The sequence below is a fragment of the Equus asinus genome, chromosome 3, assembly GCF_041296235.1.
Source record: "Equus asinus isolate D_3611 breed Donkey chromosome 3, EquAss-T2T_v2, whole genome shotgun sequence".
Taxonomy (NCBI): Eukaryota; Metazoa; Chordata; class Mammalia; order Perissodactyla; family Equidae; genus Equus; species Equus asinus.
The window spans coordinates 92,110,508-92,135,367 of NC_091792.1; the positions used below are offsets into that span (position 1 = coordinate 92,110,508).

Consider the following 24,860-nt stretch of genomic DNA (forward strand, 5'->3'; position numbering starts at 1 on the left):
GAGTCAGCTAAAGGTTTGTCAATTTCGTTTATCTTTTCAAAGAACCAGCTCATAGTTTTATTGATTTTTTCAAATTATTTTCGTCTCTGTTTTATTTATTTCCTCTCTGATTTCTATTATTTCCTTCTTTCTACTGACTTTGGGCTTCGTTTGTTCTTACTTTTCTAGCTCCTTCAGTTATAATCTTAGATTTTTATTTGAGATTTTTCTTATTTCTTAAGGTAGGCCTGTATTACTATAAATTTCCCTCTTAGTACCACTTTTGCTGTATCCTATAAATTTTGGTATGTCTGATTTTCATTTTCATTTGTCTCTAGGTATGTTTTGATTTCGTCTTTGATTTTTTTGTTGACTCAATAGTTGTTTGGTAGCATTTTGTTTAATCTCCACATGTTTGTGGCTTTCTCAGTTTTCTTCTTATAGTTGATTTCCAGTTTCATACTGTTGTGGTTTTTCTTCTTTACTCTTATGTGCTTTACTCTATCTTTTTATGATTCTGTTATAAAATTTAAAATGAATAATACTTTTAAAAAAACAATCCCTATAATACTCATGCAGGTTGTTCATTACTGTGATCAAAAATTCTAACAACAGGGCCAGACATCTGTTTGCTCTTTAATATCAGATGAAGTCAGAAGAGAATTTGATGCCATTAATTCCATTTTTCTCTCCTGTAAATTCTTCAATTGTTTTAGCTTTTCATTTTGTTTTAAAACTAACTCATGGGAAATGAAATAAAATACGTGATTTTTCTATCTGAGTTCTAAGTTTTGTTAACTTAAAAACAAGTTTGCTACCTATTATTCATATTTAAACATTAAAAACTCACACACTTGCATATACTTTTTTTTTTTTTGGTGAGGAAGATTGGCCCTGAGCTAACATCTGTTGCCAATCTTCCTCTTTATTTTTTCTCCCCAAACCTCCCCAGTACATAGTTGTATCTCCTAGTTGCAGGTTCTTCTATTTCTTATATGTGGGATGACACCTCAGCGTGGCTTGATGAATGGTGCTGGGTCCGTGCCCAGGATCCAAACTGGTGAACCCCAGGCTGCTTAAGTGGAGCACGCAAACTTAACCACTCAGCCATGGAGCCAGCCCCAGCATACACTTTTACAATAATCTGCCTACATTGAATTGCAAAAGCAGAAAGTATGTATCCACTTACATTGATGGTCTCCTCCCAGTGGAAGTGTTTCTGGAAAGCAGAGTGTAATTTGCTGAACTGTTTGACATCAGGTTCCTTTTTTTGTCAGAATTTCTGGCACATGCATTTTACAAAATGTTGGTCAAAGGATGTTGCTCCCCACCCCCCCGCCCCGTCCCAAAGTTATTGCTTCTCAATGTTTGTGAAATATAATTATACACTTTATTTTTAATTTTTTTTTGGAACACAGTTATGTGGGTCAATGAGTTTACTCACTGGCATGTGATTTGGATTTCCACAAAGCAGTCAACCAAGATAAAACCAAAATGAAAATGTCAACTTATTTGAATGGATACCTCTGTGTTATTTAGAAAAAGTTTGAGAGCATGTTGACATGAAATATTGACACAAACATGCTGTTGGACTTTTATTCTTTGGGTTTAAAAGTGTAGTTGAATCTTTTTTTTCTGAGGAAGATTCGCTCTGAGCTAACATCTCTGCCCATTTTCCTCTGTCTCATATGTGGGGACACCTGCCACAGCGTGGCTGCCAATGAGTGGTGTAGGTCTGTACCTGGGAACTGAACTGGGGCTGCTAAAGTGGAGCACCCTGAACTTAACCACTAGGCCATGGGGCTGGCCCCTGTAGTTGACTCTTAAGATTACAAAAAAATAAATACATGAGCATTTTTAAAAAAGACTAAAAACTATAGAAAATTCAAAAGGAAAATGTATACATAATGTTGTTTTTGTTAGCGCCATCCAGTTAATTCCAACTCCTGGGAACCCTCTGTACAGCAGAATGGAACCCTGCCTGATCTTTTTGCACCACCCTCTCACCTTCCCGCACTGTATCAGACAATGCTCTACTACTATTCGTAGAGTTTCCATGGCCAATTTTTTCAGAAGTGGATGACCAGGTCCATCTTCCTAGTGTGACTTGGTCTGGATGCTCTGCTGAAATCTGTCCACCATGGGTGGTACCTGCTAGTATTTGAAATACCAATGGCATAGCTTTCAGCACCACAGTTACACTCAGCTGCCACAGTGTGACAACCGAGAGACAACAGGTAGTATAGTTGTCTGACAGGGAAACGAACCCAGGCCTGGTGGTGAACGTGCAGAATCTTAACCAATAGACTGTCCAGCTGGTGTACATAATGTTACCATCAGATATAATCATTGTTATTTTGGAATAATGTCTTTAAATATTTTAACTGGACATAGATTTTTTTATACATTTTTTCTTTTTTGAGGTAATCATGTCCATATAATTTTGCATAATGCTCTTAAATTAACTTCATTAGAAAATAATTTTAAAATATTGATTTTGCTTTATCTGCAATTTTGATAAAATTAGTTCATTACTTGACATTGTTCCTTTCCTTGGGATATAGAAATCCACAAAACTATGGAACTATACTCCTAATTTATAATCATTACAGATGTAGAATGAAGTCTTAAATTTTATAGTCTTATTATGTATTTGGTATCGCCAAGTTAAAAAAATGTAAATAGGGGCTCTGTGGCTGAGTGGTTGAGTTCGATCACTCTGCTTCATCAGCCCAGGGTTTCGCTGGTTTGGATCCTGGGTGTGGACATGGCACCACTCATCAAGCCATGCTGAGGTGGCATCCCACGTGCCACAACTAGAAGGACCCACAACTGAAAATATACAACTATGTACTCGGGGGCTTTGGGAGAAAAAGGAGGAGGAGGAGGAGAAGAAGAAGAAGAAAAGAAGATTGGCAACAAATGTTACCTCAAGTGTCAATCTTTAAAAAAAAACCCTCAAACCTGTAAGATCCTTAAGACCTACACCTTTAAAAAAGTAAAAAAAATTCACTTAATCCTCAAATTATCCTGAATGGTATATAAAAAAGGTAACGTTAGCTTTATTTGGGGTGGGGTGGGGAGAAGTAGGGTAGAATACATACTAGAAAGTCAGGAGACCAGACCACCCAAAACTAATCAAGTCTATGACTGTGATGATTACTTTTTTGTGTCAACTTTGCTAGAGTACGATGCCCAGTTGTTTGCTCAAACACCAGTCTAGACGTTGCTGTAAAAGTATTTTGTAGATGTGATGAATATTTACAAACAGACTTTAAGTAAAGCAGATTACCCTCCATAATATGGGTGGGCCTCATCTAATCAGTTGAAGTTCTTAAGAGCAAAAACCGAGGTTTGCTGAAGAAGGAGGAATTCTGCCTCAAGGCTGCAATGTAGAAATTCTGCCTCAGTTTTTTTTTTTTTTTTTCGCTTGAGGAAGATTTACCCTGAGCTAACATCTGTGGCAACCTTCCTCTATTTTTATATGTGGATTGATGCCACTGCATGGCTGTTGATGAGTGGTGTAGGTCCATCTCTGGGAATCGAACCCGGGCCACTGAAGCAGAGCACACCGAACTTAACTACTAGGCCATGGTGCCGGGCCACTGCCTGAGTTTTTAACTTTTTGACTCAAGCCTGCTGGCCTACCCTACACATTTTGTACTTGTCTTTTCCTACAGTCATACGAGCCAATTCCTTAAAATAAATCTCTCTATATATACATATACATACATGTAAATCCTATTGATTCTGTTTCTCTGGAGAACCCTAACTAAAACAGTAATCTTGGCCAAGTGACCATGAGTTTTAATTCCTTCAGCTGAAGTTTAGGAGATGGCATTAGATCAAACATTCTTAAATTATTATCTGTGGATCAATGTTCATTTTGGATAAGCTTCTACCCAGTCTGTGAGAAAATGAGAAAACAAGTTGGTAAGCTTTTCAGATAAACCAATTTATTTGAATATATTTTTCTTTCTCTTTTCCCCCTGAAGATTATAGTCTTCTACTTTTTTTTGGACTGAAAATATCCTGTCTTGAATGAAATGATGCTGACAGCTGTTGTTAGTTGTTCTGTCTTGTTTTCTCGAGATACCAGACAAAATACAAAGTTGGCAACTTTACATCAGTAACCAAAATTTGGGAAATTTTTACTAGTTCACATCATTGAAAGATCTGGGAGCCACTGACTTTGATGACCTCATTCGACTCTAAGATCTAAGGCTCTAACATAAAATATTAGGGACTCAGAGAAGTAAGGTGCCCACCTAGTTAGAGAGTCACAAAGCAGAACAAACACACAAAGTAAAAAGAAAACACAAAATTTATGAAGACAAAGAAATTATTTGTGGATTTTTAGCCATTTTGGATTATTAATGCCACTGGTATTCTGTAAACGCCATAGAGGCAAGTTGCCTATGAATTCACAAAATCTACCTTCCCCTTTCTGCTGGTGAACCTTTCAGCCTCAATTCCTGGAAGAAATTACCATTTAGCATGACCTCACTTGAGCCTTCCAATTTCTTTCATGGTGAGGTACAAGAAGTATCTAAACCAGCCTCACTCATCTCAGTTTTTAAATTTTCATCTGATGGAGCAGGGTAACCGGAAAGCCAGATCCTATGGAAGGAGAGAGGGAACATTTCTTTTTCCTTTTCCTTTCAAGGACCTTAATGTCCTCATACGTGGACAGCAAACAACTAAGGAAAGCGGGTTTTAGAAGTCAGCTTTGCAGCTCAATAGGTACTGAAAACCAGTGAGTAGTCCTTCGAGAGCTGACTCTTCAGTGGGTGTAGAGGTGAAATTACAACTACAGTCACTGACTTGCAGGCAAATAATGGGGAAGCTGAGGAGCTGTGCAAGCAGCATTCAAATCAGGGCTGCAGCGGCTGCCTTGGTAGATCAGTCACTCGCCTGTCATAACCCTTGTGGATTATCCCCATGCAGGGAGAACTCGAATGAATTCACTTAGATAGAATATTCTTGAAGAGAATCATTCAAAGCTTTCCCCCCTTATCACACATCACAGAAAAGATTTATAAACCCTAAGTAGAGTTCAAGATATTTTTCCAAATGGAAATATATCTACTTTTAACTACAGCGTTATGTTTTTGGGGTCTTCTAAATATTCCCCACTAATTGCAATTTGTGCTGAATTCTTCACATCTGTTGATCTGATCCAATTCCATATAAAAGGCACAGCTTATCATTATAGATCTAGATATATTTGATGAAACACAGTTGATCTTCATTGAAAAGTTCTAAGTTTCATTTTCTCATTCATTGGAACGTCTCATCTTCTTACACAGCCTCTGTTTTGGTGTATGTGCCACATAATAGTTTTTTTATTTTCGACTCCTCCTTTCCCTTTTTTAAAAATATGAGAAACAGAAGATGTATATTTAATCCTTTCCCATCCTCATTCCCTTACCCTGTCTAGGGTTTCCATTTATGTTGTTGTTCACAGCATTGAGCCTATTTCGCTTCAGGGCATAGAATTATTCACCACTGAGCAATGGAAAACACTTTTCTCCCAACAAGGACTGTAGATCAATGGCTCCGGCTAAATGATGTCTTTGTCTGAATCTTCCTTTTTCATGTTTATCTCAGTCACATTTCCATGAACTCGGGCTAACTTGCAGGGCACCTTTGCCCAAGGACAAACAGAGTTGGCTGGAGGAAACTGGGAGAAGTGATAACAGAGTGAGTCACCCGTCTGGTGCTCCGGCGGCTGTGGCATTCATGATGTAAATTCCCAGAATGGGTCCGCTTTATCAGCATTTAAGAGAATAGAGAAATGTTATAAGACTCCCAGAACCTGGCCATAAATCTATTTTCAGTCTGCTTTGTTTACGGCAAAGGGGCATTCAAGAAACAGGCAAGACAAGAAAGTGGTGAAGCAATCAGCTATAAATAGTAGGGCCTATGCTTCTTCCAAGACAGTGTGTTCTGTAAAGAACTCTGAATATTTGGATTCTTGCAAAGAACTGTGTCTAGTTTAACTTAAATTTGCAAGTGCAGAAGAGAAAAAAAAACATCCCAGAGAGCATAGCACATTACACTGATGTCTAGTGTTCTGTTCTGTTTTGTTTCGTTTTTGTTCTAGTCACAGGATAGAAAATTCCCATTTTGCCTGGATTGTCTGCTCTTCCAGGGCTGCTCCATAAACTCCACTCACACCCATTCCCTCATGGAGAATCTGTGCCAGAAACTGAGGCAGGAGCATTGTCAATACGAAAGAAGCATATTCCTGCCCGTAGCCTAGCAAAGGAGAAAGACAAGAGAACTGAGAATTGTAAATTACGGTCCAGTGGGATGAGAGCTACACGGAGTGTGATTTGGGAAGAAAGATGAGGACTTAGGGTAACTGATTCATCCTGATTTGCCTGGCAGTTTTCTGCTTTTAGCAATGAAAGTCCTGTGTCCTGGAAACCTCCTCAGTCCCAGCCAAACCCAGACAGTTGGTCACCTTATTGAGGTACCCAGTTGAGGGTAGCTGGGGATAGTAATGGGGGCAATCATATGTAAGGAAAATTCCCAGAGGAGAGAAAATGTGTAAGCTATGTCTGGAAAGACTGAGGTAGAAAACGGTAAGTGTGATAAGCTGAGTAATGGCCCCAAAGATATCCCGGTCTTAATCTTTGGAACCTGTGAATGTTACCTTTTATGGCAAAAGGAGTTCTGCATATGGGATTAAATTAAGAATCTTGAGATGGAGAGAGTATCCTGGATGATCTGGGTGGGCCCTAAATGTAATCCTAAATGTCCTCATAAAAGGGAGGCAGAGGGAGATTCAGCAACAGAAGAAGAGATGTGACAACGAACGTAAGAGGTCTGAGTGACGTGCAAGGAAGGGGCCACCAGCCAAGGAAAGCACATGGGCTCCAGAAGCTGGAAAAGGAAAGGAAACGGATTCTTTCCTAGAGTCTCCAGAAGGAAACAGCCCTGCTGACTCCTTCACTTTAGCCCAGTGAAACTGGTTTCCAGTTTCTGGTCTCCAGATTGTAAGAGAAAAAATTAGTGTTGTTTTAAGCCATACGAATAGGACACTGATACAGTGGGAACGCAGAGAAGGGCATTCTAGGGAAGGGAATAGCATGACAAAGGGTGTAGAGAGCAAGGGTTGTTCAGGATACGGCAAGTTTGGCCCGTTTGGCAGTTTGGCAGCAGAGCTTGCGTGGAAACACAGCAGGAGAGGAAGCGCCAAGGGTAGGAAGGGGCTGGATCCCCAATGACCTTGTGACTCATACTGAGGAGTTTTTCCTCCATCTTGAAGACAATGGAAAGATATTCAGTGATTTAAACCAAGGCCTTAATGGGATCATATTTGAATTTTAGATATGTCTTTTTGGTAGGAGGATGGAAAGTGGATTATCGAGAGGAGGAAGAAGATCCAAAGAAGCAGAGAACCCATTTAGTGATCATATTGTCCAGGCAGCAAAAGGTAAGAGACTTGATTGCCAAGGGGGTGGAAAGCTGGGTGATTTCGAGAGGTTCTTAGAAGGTGGATTGTGCAGGACTTGGTGACCACCTCGTAAAGCAAAGGAAAGGTTGAAGTTTTCATTTGCGTGCTGTAGAGGACGAGGCTGTCACCGCCCAGATGGGAATACAGGAGGAGTAGTGTGTGGACAGGCTGTGGTGGGGAGTGATGGGTTAGCCTTTAGATATGTTGAATTTGAGGAGCCAGTGATATGTACAAGTAAAATTTTAAGGGGATGGTTCAATCAAGAATTTCCAGAAAGGCTTTGAAAAAGGAAGGTTCTCTTTGGGGCGTGGGGGCGGTGAGGGTAGTAGAAGTGGACCAAAGACGAGCTCATTGGTAATGCAGACCTGCCCCTCAGGCACGGCTTTTCTTTCTCGGTGTGTCCAGTCCATCTCTTGAGCATCACTGTTCAGTAGGTGACTGGCTGGTTCAGATCAAAGTCTCACTGAGCTCTCCACTTGGTCTCTGCCCCTCCCACCTTCCTGCTCCCTACTTTGTCCTCACGCCCCACTGCTTAGCTCTGACCACGCTGCACTTCTGCTCGGACTTCTTCCACAGCTTCTCCTGTGACTCCCATTCAGGCTCCAACCTACCTTTTAGTCTGCTCGCCCCGCCTCCCACCCTCTATGTCAGCAGATAAAAATTGTTAAAATAAATTATTGTTTAAAAAGTTTAACATTGAATAAAATCGAAGAAAATAATGATTAGATTTAAAAGTAGACATTTGATCTTCAAAAAAATATTACCGTCTTTAACAACAGTGTCCATTAATTGTACTAACATTGAGTTATGTGTGTAAAGCTCCTACACACATTTTTTTTGTTCTTGAGGAAGATTAGCCCTGAGCTAACATCTCCTGCCAATCCTCCTCTTTTTGCTTAGGAAGACTGGCCCTGAGCCAGCATCCATGCCCATCTTCCTCTACTTTATATGTGGGATGCCTGCCATGGCATGGCTTGATTAGCAGTGCGTAGGTCCACACCCGGGATCCAAACCCACAAACCCTGGGCGGCCGAAGAGGAACATGCGAACTTAACTGCTGCACCACCGGGCCAGCCCCTGTAAAGCTCTTTTGGCCTTGCACGAGTAGGGAAATGGTGAGGCTCTAGTTATATGCTAACTCCAAAGAGAAGTTGTATATTAACTCTTTCTTGTTTGATGACTCTAAAGACAGCTTTGTGAACAACTTTTGTGTGTATGAGTGTGTATGCCAGTGTGTTCTTAAAGGTGTTTCAATTGGTAGCAAATCTAGTTTTGGTTTTAAAGAAAGTGTTCTAGTTTGTCTTTATCTTGTATAGTTCATTATGTATAGATGGCAATTCTGATGCATAATTGCTCACATAAATTTAAATACTACCTATTTACATTCTGGTTCTTGAAATAGAGTGAAAAATCATCTTTCAATAGAGGCTTTGCTTTGTCCGTTGTCATTTTATTTGTCCTCCTGAGGATTATGGGGAAATGGAAATGCTTTAAAAATGAGTGCATCTTAGTTCAATTCAAAATTTTAATGCCATCTATAATCTTTTGGGTATGTCTCAAGACAGGAAAGATTAAGATTTAAGTTAAAAAAATCTAAGGTACACTATTACATCACAAAAATGTTGCTATTTCCATACTCAAAAACAGCATGGAATACCTAAAACAGGCATTATAACCACCATTATTTCATTTTTGACTGTTGGAAATACATTTCTATTTCAAAATTCTACTTCCTTTTTCTCCACTGGAATTAATCTTTGCCTCCTGTGTTTTTAAAAAGTGTCTTGTGTTATGAGTATTTTAATATTTATCTTATTTCTTTTAGGGAGATAAACTCCTTAAAGGTAAGACTATGTCATAGTCAACTTTGCACCCTCGCAGGCCTATCTAGTACAGTAGCCACACATAGCTGCATTTGATAAATATTTGTTGAACTCAATTATTTACTATTATTCTTCATCATGGTAGAGTTGACTTCACAGTTCTCAACGTCTTACTGTGCCTTTCTCATCATACCTAGATGTTGAAGCCACTAGGGTATAAAGACACAAGATCATGATAAGAATAAAAATCTAGTTCTGTGCCATACTGATGTTCCTTTATGAGTTTTCCACTGTTGTTAGCTTCTTTTCAAAGTGATGGAAATTTCCACAAACATTTAAAAAAATTTGACCTAAGAATTCTTAATCTCTTTAGGACTCTTCTTTATGAACAATGGAAAAAAAAACTATAGTTGTATAAAAGATAATGCATAGCCTCTCTTAATTTGTAGATTGACTTTCAAAACTCATTGAAACTTTCTGTAAAAAAAAAGTGATTGATACATTTTGCTTTGGGCTGTTATCCACTGAACAGTTGTATTGAAATCTTAACCCCTAGTACTTCACAATCTGACCCTATTTGGAGAGAGGGTCTTTATAGAGGTAATTAAATTAAAAGGAAATCATTAGAGTGGACCCTCATCCAATAGGACTGGTGTCTTTATAAAAAGGGGAATTTGAACACAGAGATGAACCCACATAGAGGGAAGATATCCTTGTGAAGATGGAGGATGGGAATGATGCATCTCTAAGCCAAGGAACACCAAAGACTGCCGGCAAACCACCCGAATCTAGGAAGGGGCAAGGAAGGATCCTTTTCTATAGATTTCAGAGGGATGATAGCCCTGACAGCACCTTGATTTTGGACTTCTTGCCTCCAAAACTGTGAGACAATAAATTTCTGTTGTTCTAAGTCATCCAGTTTATGGTCCTTACTTGTGGCAGCCCTCGGAAACCAACACAGAGGCTTATACAACGTGTACCTCATTCCACCAAATCTTTTTTGACTTGAACTATTGCAGAATAAAAGTATGTGTTAACAGTTCCACATTTAAAGAAAGTTAAAAAAATTTAAGTGTTCCTGGTTTGGATAGAAAACGGGTCCTTTTGATTCTTAAAAGGACAAAGATTCAAAAATAGTGGAAACTTCTGCTAAACAAAACTAGCAGTCATGCTAGTAAAGCCTATCATTATTGGACTATATCTCTGAGAAATTTCCTAGATGTGATTGGCAGCTGTTACATGCCACCTCAGAGGAAGAGATGGGATTTTTACCGAGGAAGAAGAGCCCTGAGCTAACATCTGTGCTGATCTCCCTCCACTTTGTATGTGGGTTGCCGCCACAGCCTGGCTGATGAGTGGTGTAGGTCTGCATGTGGGATCTGAAACTGTGAATCCGGGCTGCCAAAGCAGAATGTGTGAACGACCAGTGCCGTGGATGGGATATTTTTTATGTGAGGTGCAACGATTAACAATCTTAATCATCACTTAGACTAAGGTTACTTATGGTCATTTGTGTGAAAAATAGATTTCTTTGTACTTCTGCTTCATTATATGCTTCAAACTTGAAACTAATTGTTTAATATGTCTTCCCTGTAATGTTGAAGGTGCCAAGAGGCCAAGGATCATATCTGACTTGTTTTTGGCTGAATCTCAGTGCCAATGAAATGTACGAGGTGTCCAACGACTGTGGGAGGAAGGAACAGAGGCAAGGAGGAAGACGGGAGAGAGAGGAGAGCAGAATCAGATGACACTTTCCTGGTCATTCAGCCACAACATATGGGCAACATTTTAATTCTAATTCCTTTTTAAAATAATATTGAGTCATATTTAAATGTTCTTTGACTTTTTGGGAGTGAAGACATTTTTATTTTCTCAGCATGGGATTGTAAGCCTGTGATGTGGTTCCTTCATTAGAATGTTAGTTATTCACGATGTTAGTCTTTTTATTTCATCTTTTGAATGTTGCATTTCTATCCCTATTCTCTCTCCTGGCCAAGTATCTTGCAAATGTCACCACAAGGGAGATGCGATGGAAAAATAATTGTAAACAAAGATAATTGTAAACAAATCCTTTGTGGGTCAGTAGGCTTTTGTCATATTTAAGGAACATGTCACAGCAGTATATTGTAATTGGGGAATCAGGAAACTTATGTGCATTCTGCCACCCACACGCTTTGACGATGAATAAAGCTTTTCCACAGAATTTTTTCTTCAGAATCAAAACTTCTCTATAACTATTTTGTACTGATTACTTGATAACTATTCTTAAATGTAATGGACATCTAGGGATGAGAATTTCTGTCCTATAGTGAAGTGCTATATTGCTTACATTTCTATATAAAAGCTCATTCATGAGGTTGTTACTTTTTGTCATTAAAAAACTAAAGCAGGTGTCAACATTCTCCACTGGAGACTATGACTTTAAGCAAACAAAGGACACATATTTTATGATTACATTTATGTGGAATGTCCAGATAGTGCAACTTCATAGAGACAGAAAGCAGATTAGTGGTTGCCAAAGGCTGAGGGGAGGGAAAATGGGGAACGATCATTCCTTTTGGGATGATGAAAATGTTGTAAAATTAGATAGTGGTGATGGTTGTACAACTCGTAAGTATACTAGAAACTACTGAATTTTACACTTTTAAGGAATTTTATGGTATATGAATTATATCTCAATAAAAATGTATTTTAAAAAGCCCCCCCCCATATGGACTTTTAAAGTTATTATTTTTCCCCTTTAGAATCAGTCTTCAATGGAGACGATTCATTCATTTAAATCAGGTTGACAGCGCTTAAAACAGAATTGAACTCCCCCTTTTCACTTGCACTCAGAGCTGTTTCTCCTTCTTTGAATATCTAATTTGATGGCAAAGTTTCATACGATGGGGACGAATTTAATATTGGAAACAGCTAATGGTGAGTGCACCCAAATATAATTAGTGAAGTACGACTATAAAATGACACTTTCTTGTGTGCTCATAAAACAGCTCTGCATGTCACTTCCAAAAATTATTTCAGAAACAGTTGGAACAAAGTTAGCATTTTTGGATTAAATGTAAAATCACCCATGGTGACGTGGAAATAAAACAATTACTTTCACTTATATTTTGAGGTATTAGTGAAATAATAATCATATTACTTTATAGTTCTACCTCTTGTTCATGATAAATGATGTGACAGCCCAGGAACGTAATTAGACAATGAGTCCCAGTGAAAGTGTAACGGTGCCCTTCACCCGGGCCTACTGGGCTCAACAAACTCCCTTCACTTCTCCTATGAGCACAAGTAGCACAAGTGGCGGTTTGGGATAAGGATGCTGAGAGTCTTGGAAAAGCAGGCATGTGTGTGGAGGTGGCTTCCCCCACCGAGGTTGAGTGAGCTCACCAAAGAAGAGAAGGAGGTGACACGGTGCCCTAGACACTGTAGTCCCTAGCCCAAGGCCCTGCCCTGGGGGCTTCCACAGACTGCAAAGAACCCAAGGTGTCTGTGCCTCCTCGTCCTCAGCAGTCCACTCTGATAGACTGGGTAATGGACAGAGTGTCCATTTCCATGCCAGGCCAGCAACAGCACCACTTGCATTCCTGCCCCGTGAGAAAGCAAATCTGAGTACAGATGGTCCCCGACTTGCCATGGTTCAACTTGTGACTTTTTGACTTTACCATGGTGTGAAAGCGATATGCATTCAGTAGAAACCATACTTCGAACTTTGAATGCTGATCTTTCCCGGGTTGACGATATGCTGTATGAACCTCTCTTATGATGCTGGGCAGTGGCAGCGGCCACAGCTTCCGGTCAGCCACGCAATCATGAGAGTGAACAACCGATACACTTACAACCATTCTGTTGTAAATTAAAGTGCATACGATTTATGGCCCTTTTGGAACATTTCTTAGAGCCCTATTCTTTCACATCTCATACTCCATGACACTTCAGATTCTCATTTGCCAACTTCACTTCCCCCTTTTGCTAGGATTTTCCCTTCCTCTTGCCTCTTGGGTTCTGTAGCCTTCTGTCAGTATTGTAGTGCTCTCCAATCCTGCATTCCAAAAGACTAGAAGAATTTGGCAGGGACAGACTGACTTCAGAGGAAGTGGATAGAAATTGACTTGATAAGTTAGCAGTCAAATGGCATGGTCGGGGGAGGAGACTCTAAATACTCCCTTACCAATATTTTTTATTGTGTTTGGTTTATAATTCTAATATCTCCCACCATAGGTTCTAGTGTCTATGCTGCTTTCCCTGTGGTGTTTGGTATGCTCTATCCATTTCCCACAGTATCCTAGCCACTCATCCATACCCAAGGTATTCTTTGGTTGTTGCCATTCTTTAGATCACACCTTTTTAGTGCTCCCATGTCTCTGACATCTCTCTATTTCACTGCATTGTCTTCTTCTTGCATCACAATTTAGTATATCACCTCAGATTCAAGCCATGCATCCTTTGCCCCTATGCTGCATTTCCTGAATGCTGGGTCAGAGACTAACAGATAAAACAAAGACAGAGCAGAGGCAGGGACAAAATAAGAGGAAGTGCACCCGTTTAGGCAGGAAGGGTCAGTGTGCAAGGTGGGATAGGCATAGATGCAGAGAGCAGCAGGCACGGATGGAGCGTTTGCCGCTGGGGAAGATCATTTGAAGACTGTTCTGCAGTCCCCCAGAACAATTCAAAGAGACCGGCTGTAAAGATGACTTGAAGAATGGAAGAATCATTGGAATAGTCGCACAGTCTTTCTAGGGGACAGTTTTGAAGTTGGCGAAGCCATCTGAAGTTTTACATTATGCTGTGTTTAGAAAAGAATCACTTCCAAGACTTCACAGCCATGTCTCCTACGTCCTGTGCCATTGTCCTTCAGATCTGAAATAAAGGTTGATAGTCATCACTAATTATGCAGATGTGCCTTTTCTTTTTTAAAACATAGTGCCCCTGAAAGACTAGACAAGGGGCTAAGGCACTGATATATTTCTAAAATGTACCTTGGCTTGTAAATATCTAGGAAACCTAAATGTTCTGCCATTTTACTTTCTCATGCAGGCCATTGAGAGCTGTTTCTTGCCCTAGTGAAAAAACACAGGAGTGCTCCAGCAAGAATCAAGAGGCTAAAATAGGCAACAAAAGAGCTCTCAGAGATGAGGTCCTCAGGAACCAGAACAAGCAAACCCTCACCTCTTCGCCTAGCCTCTCGCTGTTTCTCTGATACAACAAGCGCATCTCCTGCTCTTTACTTTCACATCTGAAGCAAATGTATTTCAACTTCCTTTTACCCATCCAAATACCCCATTCTTTAAGGTCAAGACCAAGTCCAAGCTCTCCCAAGATTCTCTTTGCCCCAGCTCAAATTAATATTTATGTTCTCCGAAGTCCTATTGAAGATTTTGGTTCTTGCATCACTTGGAACTTACATCTCCTGTAATCATGCCATGGGTGTTAAGTTTGTCTCTGTAGCCACACAACAAAGTTTTCTGAAGACTGGAATTATTGTGCATTTTTTGTATTTTCTACCCATTTAAACGTACACAATGCGTAATGAATCTTTGGTAAATATTAACCAATTATAGCTCATCAACAAGTAAATACCCAAAAACTCAGAATAAAAGATTGTTCCTTGGTAATAAAGAGTTGATAAAGGCCCGAGTTTTGGGAGAGATGTTCAAGATCTGGACTAGAGAAAGTTAAATATTTTGTGAAATTCATGCAATATATACCTAGGTCAGGAAATATCAATTACAGTTATTTTTTAGAAAGATTTTTTCCACACAAGCTGCATGCTGAAAAATTGCTATATCAAATTATTGGTTAACCTATTTTTCAACAGGAAAACAAATTGAATACTGGCAGAAAATCTGCAAGGTTGACTTTCCATAATTTGACTGACTTTTCTCACATTAAGTGGCAACTTCTGCCTAGATTTTATATCCAACCATAGTTATAGTTTCTTAAGCTGTTGACATTACACTTACTCATAAAATGATCAAATGGAACATTAATCAACTAATGGGTGCTGTGTGAAGTAAAATATAAAACAGGCAAAGATCAAGAATACAACAGTAACCACGACAGGGCAAGGAGGCAACGAAACTAAGGCCGGGTTAACTCCAAAATTAAATAGATATATAAAGACTGTATAGTTTGAATAAATAACATGTTGAAAATGTTTTCTGAGTCACTGGTTAAAAACATATCTGTGTGGCAAAGCAGGCAAAAAGGTTTGCTCCCCTTTCTTTCTTTAAACGGCCGGGGCTGGGAGGGAAGACTCTGGACCACGGTGTTCATTTCTGTTTCAGTAGGTGGAGTTCACTAACCAAAATGACAACAGACACTCGGAAATGGGGACTTACTCTATGGCATCTGTTCAAACCTCTTAAAACCAGGGATGTTTTCCTGTCTGATGTATAAGCCACCCAAGAACAAATGAAAAGCAGATGCTCCCTGGTTCTCTGAGGATATTTATAGCTCAGTCAATACTTCCCAATCATCTCTACAGCAGAACATTATGAAGAGGTAGTGAGCATTTTGCAATAATGAATGCCCCATTCGAGCAGATTTCAACTTCTCTGTTTTGAAATTAGACTACACATTTTCTTTCCTCAGTGGAAAAAATATCTTTGCAAAAGGAACTTGAAGCATTTTCCATACTATATACGTCCTAATTACACACTCACAGGATTTAGTATGTTAACCAAAAAGAAGAAGGACGATTTTAGGCTTATGTGCTGAACTCCCTCCGTTGGTAAATTCATATATTTCAGTGTCTGTTCTTCAGAACAATAGGTGGAAATATGAAAGACAGCAAAATCCATGAGAAAAGAACGCAAACAGGAGTTCCATCAAAGGACATAAACATGCCTTTTGGATTTGTAAATTTATTCTACCAATATTTATTCTGTAAAATGTGCATAGAACAGGTATTATGGGGATTCAACAAAAAGCACAATTGTTGCTGTTTGGCATCATTGGGAAGAGAGCACTTCAGCCCTTGAAAATGGAAGTTGACAACAGAAAATAATACAACTGGTGCTGCCTATACGTATACAGAAAATGGTAATTCAGGAGAGAGATTTAAATTTAGTTTGAAATAATTATTCTTTAATATTAAACACATTAAGGGTTGTCTCAACAAGGAATGAATTATGGAATAGTGGACAATGGGAAGGGATTAACTTACATAGAAAAACATCAATATCCTAAAGGAGATAACGTCCTGGACTAGTGATCATGAATCAGGAAGAATGAGATGTGCCCCCATAAAATGAGTACAACTCCTTTGTTTTCTGAAGCAATCTTAGAGTGCTCTTTCTACATAATAATTGTCCTCTATCTTCTTGAAACTGTTTTTCTAAGTGACACTTTATTCCCTGAATAGGTTTCTTGTAACTCTTCCTTTCCTTCCTTAAACTCAACCTTCCTTCATGAAGCACTTCCTACCAAACAAAGGAGAGGTGGTGATGAGGCCATCTCCACCTACAGGTGACCGAAGCATGTCCTCAGCTTACTCCTCTCACCGCCACACAAAATGCTCTCATGACTTTTCTTGAATACAATACAATTGGGGGTTATTTAGTTTGTGTAGTGTTTCTGTTTAGTTCTTTCCCTTGTTTCTGTCTGTACTAGTGTTTCTGTCCAAGACAATCCTGAGCTTGAAACAATATTTAACACGGAATCCACTCAGCAGATTAATGCTTCAGGGGGTGATTGAGGTTAGGAATAAATATAGTCCCTTAGACACCTAAAAAGGAACTTTCATTTTAACATTTGTAAGTCACAGCAGGGCTTATTGAGAAAGTTTCCAACCCTAAAGTACAACCCCAAAATACAGGTGTCATCTTTTTAAAAAATGAGGCATTTCAAACTTTTTCTCTTTACCAGCTCAAACAACTCAGAATTTTTGAGTGTATTAGCAAAAATGATTCAGTAGAAGTGAAAATTTTGGTAAAGTAGGGGACACAGGAGGAGTGGTGGAACCTAGAATGTTCTAAGGGTGCAGATGTGGCAGTAGGACACCAATACTACCTACAAATTACCTGGAGACTTCAGGTTCCCCCAGCACTTCTGCTCTTCAACAAGGAGATGTCTGTTTTACTTCTTCTCATCAGAAAATTAGGTTTTCATGGATGGCAGGACAAAAGTTGCTTCTGGACACCCTCCTTCACTCTCCATTTCTTTTTGGCTGGCAGACCAGAGAGGTCCACAGAAAGGATAGCCCCTGAGGTCACCGCCCCTTTATATTTTACTGACTCTAAAACTGAGGAATTTCTTACCTGGACTCATTTTGCCACTGGGTTCAGTCTACTGAAAGTTACTAGTAAGAAATCCCCACCAACCAAATTATTAAAAAGTTAGCTCTTCGTGTAGGAATTTCATAGGCTCTGGACTCAAGTTTGTGGATTTATATCCCATCTTTGTTTCTTCTGAGCTATTTGGTTATAGGCAACTTAACTTACTCTTGCCTCAGTTTACTTGTCTGTGAAGTGGGAATAAAATAATAAATTAAGGGATCATTATACTTACCATAGACACTGAACTCTAGCCTCGGTCTCTTATTAACTTGTTACTTGTCTTCAGAACGTATGGATTACTCTGGATCAGCTTAGAAGCTAGTGTTAGGGAGGCTTGTTTTCCTGAGATGATCCAGCTCTACAGATGAAGTTGATAATGAGTCTCAAGACACACAGATGGCATCAGTGTGAATTACGAGGCACTACCTTCTGCCCATTGCACAACGGGCAGCTTTATTAGTCAGTGAGAAACAAAGACTCTCAAAGATGCTCATTTCCAATTACGAATTCACCTTGGACGCTGGTAGCTCTGTCATATGGGTCCTGTGATACTGTTGGCATATTTCATTGGCCACACTCCAATCAAACCATTGGTACTTCTGGGTCCACTACTCTGCCTCTACAGAATTTTCTCTCTCATTTGGAATGATCCATCTCAAAAAATACTTCTAGGTTAATCTGTGTCTTTTCTTGTCTCTCAAGACTTCAAATCCATAAGAATGATAGTGTTCTGTTAATGAGATTAGTAATAGTAGGTGTTGATTCATAATAACAGCAGTAGTATAAGTGGCTGAGACTTACATATCACCTACTGTCTGCCAGAGACAGTGTTTTATATATATCAATTCTTTGAACCTTTCCAACACCCCTCTGCAGAAGGTACTATTCTAATCACCTTTTTTTAGACAAGGACACTGTGGCATAGCTTGTTAGCAATGTGCCAAGTCTTACAGCTAATGATTGGCAGGGCTGAGATATGAACCCAGGCGATCTGGTTCCCAAGTTCTTACTCTTAGTCTCCATGATGTACAGCTTTTTTACTAACAATGATAAACATCATTTATTTTGTGCTTCCTTTGGGCCTGTCACTATGTTAAAGTAGTTTATATGCAATATTTCACTTATTCTTTACAACAACCCTGTGGGGAAGGTTTTTGCTTAGAAAAGTTCAAAGTCTTATCTAAGATCATGTAGGTAGAAAGTACTAGAACCACTCTTCTCCAAAGGCCCTAACCTTAACCTGTGTGCAAAATTGTACCAGGTGTATGCTCCTAGCTTCCTCCAAATGGAATGCAATGTTCCATTTAAGTTATTTATTACTTTTTATAACCTTTCCATAACGTCATATCAGGAAGATGTCTTTAAAATAATCTAAGGCAAATAATTTTTTAAAATTCAAATATTTATTCTTAATTTGTAATTGGTGAGAAAATATTTTCTGGATAGGGAGGGATTGGTATGTTCCTAAATAAAAGTTCAGGGTGTGTGTGGAGAAGAATGAGTTATGTGTTTTGCCTGGAGGCTGTGGGAGGGTAATAAATCTGAAATTAGACAGGAAATAAGCCTGGAGAGGTAGGATATGGCCAAATCATGGAGGGCCTAGAAGACCTGGTTTAGAGTTGTAGCAAACTCTACAGACAGTGAGGGATCCACTGCGAGCTCTGTGGGGAGCCAGTGTCCTAGCTGACGGAGAGGGATTCCTGGCATGGTGGCGACTGAGGTAGAGAAACAGAAGTAGGAAGATTAGGCAAAGGCTATTGCGTAGTTCTGTATATCTACCAAAAGATGTGCAAGAATATTTACAGCACTTCATTCATAGCAACTGCTTTATTCATAAAATCCATAGAGTAGAATAATAAATAGCAATAAAAAAGAATAAACTGCAGCTCACACAACAATATGAATGAATCTCACAGACACAAGGCTGAGTGAAAGAAGCCAGACACAAAAGAGTATATGCTTGATGCCAATGGCGTGAAGTTCAAGACCAGGGAAGACAAATCTGTAGTGGGAGAAGTCAGGCTGCGTACCTCTGTGGGAGCAGACGGAGTTTCTTCGCTGGGGCATGAGTCTTCTGCGGTGTTGGAAATATTTTATCTTTTGATCTGGGTGAGATTACATGATTTTTACACACATGCACATACATATGTACCTGTGTATAGACATAAACATTTGTTGTTGCACACTTATGATTTGTGCACTTTATAGTACATATGTTTTACCTCAATAAGAAGATTTTTAAAACGAGTATTGCATAGTTCCGTCGACTCATTAGAAACTTTCCAGTGGAGAGTCCCTTTTATGTTTCTCTAATTAAGAAAAGAAAGCATACTTCTTCTTTTCCTACTTCAGTTGGTTGGGTTGGGTGGTCTCTCTGTGATTGACTGAATCAGTGGCAGGGGTGGTGGGGTTCAGCGAGAGATGGAGAAAGGAGAGGCTTCTGAGGTGATGGAGGAGAGAGGAAGAAATGAATTCGCCTCTCTGGACGTGATGCAGTGCAGGCTGCCCACTCTGAGGCAGCTTCTTCCTCTTACAGTGATTTCAACATAGCTTCCTTGTTTTTATTTTCCTCCGCCAATGCCACTGTCTCATGTGAGTGAAAACGAGACAGGTCACTGTGATTAGCTCATTTTCACATTAAATAATGAGGGTTTTTTTTTTTTAGCTGAAGCTAATTGGTAATTTGTATGTAGAACGAACAGAGGGTTTGTAGTAGTTAGACCATGCGAATGCCTACGAAGGTGTAAACCGAAAACAAGTTGACTTTCTTGCAGTGTTATCTACATGGAAATTTACCATTCGGAGATGAGCACATGGTTTTGTAAACAAGCAGATAGAAGCCAGACTCAGATACATTTATAGTTTTTACAACCAGTAAATTTGAAATTCTTTCAGATACAACAAATATTTGCTGAGCAGGTTCTGTGTGAAAGACAAGGCACTGTTGTTGTGGGAAAACCAAGATAAATGAAGTGTTGTTCCTGTCCCCAAGGAGGATACAGTCTAGCAGGGGCGATCAGACTGGTGCCAAATAGCTGGCTAGCAGGAGAATACAGGATAACCACCAAGAGAAAATACAGAGCTCTTGGGGGTTCAGAGACAGCTGGGTGGGATTTCAACAGAAAAAGATGGACAAGGATCTTTGGGGAGAAAAGGGAATGATGCTATCAGTAGCTACTATTTCTATGCTACATTCTGCAAGATTCTATCACATGCTTTCTCACTGAGTCCTTAGAAAAACTCTCTAAAGTAGCTATTGTTTGCTTCGTGTTCCTGATGAGTACATTGAAGCATGGAGAGGTAGTGACTTTCCCAAACCAGAAGACCTGTCTCCGTGGCCCTTCTTTATAAAAGCAGACAGTTACAAATGTGGACACTTGAGCTAGACTAACTGCCCTTGACTCTCAATTCCCCCTGCTTCCTGTTTTGGGGACTTCTTGTAAGTTATTTCGCTTTTGTGTGTATCTCTTTCTTCATCTGTGAACTGAGGTTTAAAATGAAAACGTACCTTAGTAAGATTAAATGAGTTCACCTACATGAAGCCTTTAGAATAACTCCTGTATGTATTAGCAGTATGCAAGTGCTTGCTATTATTATTTTTTGAAAATAGAACTTATTATAAAAATAATATATACTTTATAGAAAACTGGCAAAAGACAGTAAAAGAGTTTGGCACACTTGCTAGAGGCAAGACTGACACATAAAAATAAATAATGTTCCTTTATGGAGCAGTAATCTCTTTGAAAATGTCCTACGAAAAAAGACACGATTCAAGATAGCAGCAAAAGCTATAAAGAATTGAGGAATAAAGCTAATAAAAATGTGCAAAATGTTTATGGAGAACACTGGAAAATACAGGAAAAGCTCCATAGGAATGCCTTTCCATTGGGTTGGGGCAGGAAGACTTTGTAGATAAAGGGAATACCAAGAGTAAAAGCAGCCAGTAGGTATTTTTAGGGACTAGTTTGGTACAGAGTGGGGTACACATTCCAGGGAGTGAGGTTCAGGCAGAAAAATTCATTTTGAGTAAGGTCACGGATGGCTTTGAATATCAGATTAAAGGTTTTGCAATTAATTTATAAGTGGCAGGGGACCATCACAGACTTATGAACAAGGACTAGGACTGACCTCAGAACAGGAAGGTACTCAGCAGAAAAGAATTTAAACAACAGCCTGGGAATTTCCTGGGGGCCAGGGAAAGATGAAAATGTATTGATTTTAGAACGGTTAGAAAAGAAAACGAGCCCTTTAAAAATAATTCTAGATAATAAATCAATCTTCTTGACTATATATCCTTATCTGTGAATTACCTTTTTTTAGAAGTGAGTTGAATCCGAGTAAATTGCTACTTGGTTACCGTGTGAATGTCTGCTATGATAATAAGGAAATCGTAAACTTCAGGGTTTGCATTTCTTTGGATGTGTTTGGGGAAAATGGCAATGCAGTAGATACACACTGACACGCCCTAGATGAGAATACGAATAATTCTCCTCAAAAAAATTCCTTGGCAAAAGTTGGAGCTTTTTGGAGGTAGCAATACTAAGGAATAACATTAACGCTTTTTTATTTAATGGGACGGAATGCGAAAGACAGGGGTTACACAAAGGCAGAAAGGGAAGGATAATGAAAACGTATTGAATGACTACTCTCTGCTCCACATAATAGGATTCACTAATTTAATCCTGACGACAATACTGGAGGCTGGGAATTGCGTTTCGATTTCACAGATGAAGGATTAAACAGACTTGCCATCAAATTTCTTTTTCGTTATGTATTAACAGTCGATCCTGGATGAGTTTCTTAACCCTTTTAAACCTCAGTTTCCTCACTGATTAAAATGGGGGAATAATAATGCCCAAGTCCTAGGGTTATCGTCTGGATTAAATACAATAACATACACTCAAGCCTTAGTCCGCCTGGCTCATAAGCGCTGACACGTATGGACTTACCACGCGCCAGGGCTAAGAATTTAAATCCGTCGTCTCATTAAACTTCCATACAAACTGTACTGTAGGCACTCAATTCTTATTGTTCTTCTAAGTCATGTTTTATTATTATTTTATTATAGCTCAGAAAGATTGTTACATGTCCAAGATTAAGAAATTAAGAAGGCAAAACTGATACTCAAACTTAGCTTTGTCTGAGGGCAAAATCCAGAAACTTTAAGGAATATCCTGTATCAGAAAATGATAATAATACCAATAAATTGCCTAAATTCTTTTTTTTCTCTACAGAGCATCTGATTTGGACTCTGATGAGAGAATAAGACATTTGCTAGGTACAGGATCAAGTTTTTGTATTTAAAAATGGACTAAGGGCCTGGCCCAGTGGTGCAGCAGTTAAGTTCGCACGTTCCTGTTTGGCGGCCTCGGGTTCAGAGGTTCGGATCCCGGGTGGGGACCTATGGATCGCTTGGTAAGCCATGCTGTGGCAGGTGTCCCACATATAACATAGAGGGAGATGGGCACAGATGTTAGCTTAGGGCCAATCTTCCTCAAAAAAAAAAAAGGACTGAAAGGAAAATGTGGCGTAGATTGTAAGAACGTGTACGTGAAAACAATCAATACTGCTGTTAGAGGAGGGACTGTGGCTCTTGTCACTATGATAGTGATCACCCATTAGTGTGGTATTAGTACAGAACAGTGAGTATATAGGGCCCAGTGGGAAGGATCCAAGTGACATTAGACGGGAGATAAAGCGAGGCAAATGAGAAGATTTGATACTTTGCTAATTTTAAATTCCACATTTAAGTTATAAACCAGATCTCCTCCACCGTGTGCATGTGACACAATTGTACATATATAGGCAGTATCCAATTTACCTGTATTGGGTGTTCCCATGGATAAGTGCACTATTTTTGAGTGATGACTTTGACAATCTGGTGGGGTGGAGGGATGGGGAAGAGATCTCTGAGAGCATGATGAAAGAGCAACAGATGCTTGCCCAGTTACAACTGAGTGCATTTTAGGATTTCGGATTTCATTTTTTCTGAGTAGGTTTACAAGTTTAGGGACAGAGCTGAACTGCTAGAGGAGATTTTGCAGACTGTCTGGGAGAAGGACTGAGATGAGGGAAACAACTGAACTTGGCATCTGACAAGAAATTTACAGAAAAATAGAAATGTCTAGTGGGAATTTGTATTATGCATTTTTGCTGTGTGGTATATGATGTCAACTTTTCACTATCTCCCATGAAATCTTCAGTACAATTTGCATTTTGAGGGCTGTTGCTTAAAAGAATGTTTTTCGCTCATTTTTGTTTGGTGGGAGGATAAAGAGTTGGGTCCTACTTTAAGAGGAGGAGAACATACTTGCCAACACTATGATTTTTTTTTTCAGCCTACAAAAATGGTGGCTTTGCAACAGATGTTAGCTTAGGGCCAATCTTCCCCTGCAAAAAAAAATAAAAAGAAAAAGATGGCCTTGAACTTTCATTTACCCCTAGCATTCTCAGTTCATAATTCTTTTCCCTCAAGAATTATTTCTGTTTATATATCCTTGTATCTCTGAGAATATGATACCAATTCCTGCGCTAGTTGGGGCAGGTTGGACAAAATGCTAGGTCAGAAAATATCAAGTGACTGACACAACAAAATGTGGCACTATATGACTTTAAATAGACCCTGATTGGAATTGGTGTATGTGGCCTCTTAGAGTGAATTCTGTCTTTGTTTGATACACAGACCAAGAAGTTGGGGGACCCTTGTACCACCCATACCCCTTTAACTGAGAATCTCCATCCTGGGAACTGGGAACAGCTTCTTTTGGGAGATACATTAATTTGCCAGACGGTGAGACATCTCAAAGCCTACAGTGACACATATTAATTCCCTTAGATCAGCAAGAGTAGGTCCCTTTTGTGGATCACTCCCACAAAACATCAGTTACACTTGGCTATATAACTAACTTGCTTAGCTAAAGCAAGAAGAGAATCCCTTCCCTCTATGCTCCTTGTACTGTCTGCTGGGGCCTCAGATGGATGCTGAATGTCCTGTTTTGTCCTCTACTGACAAAATTTGCAGCTGGTGAATTCGTGATCTATTCTCTCTGGTGGATCAGGACCCAGTGGTCCTTTCCTGACTTGGCCTTACCTTGGCTCTTGCTGACACTGCAGGTCACTTGAATCTCTGCCAAGTCATCTGTGCAGTCCTCAATCCAGGATGTATACATAATCTCCTGAGTCACCATGGCTGTGCTTTGGCAAGATTTCCAGTCCTCTGATCAACTATCTCTTCTGTCCCCTTGGACAGAAACTCCCAGGAGTGGAATTCTCCACTCCTGGGAGTTTCTGGATTCCTCTCACACACTTGAGAGCCAG

The 24,860-nt window shown here is 39.5% G+C and overlaps 1 long non-coding RNA gene across 1 annotated transcript in view; it reads left to right on the top strand.

The window, feature by feature from the left end:
• The window catches only part of LOC139044836 (uncharacterized), a 76,346-nt gene extending 64,872 nt beyond the window's left edge, over window positions 1-11,474 (top strand). Inside the window, exons 3-5 of the long non-coding RNA XR_011502146.1 lie at window positions 7,335-7,423; window positions 9,270-9,288; window positions 10,872-11,474. This is a non-coding gene — a long non-coding RNA (uncharacterized lncRNA). The remainder of the gene's footprint in view (window positions 1-7,334; window positions 7,424-9,269; window positions 9,289-10,871) is intronic.
• Window positions 11,475-24,860: the final 13,386 nt, after the last annotated feature.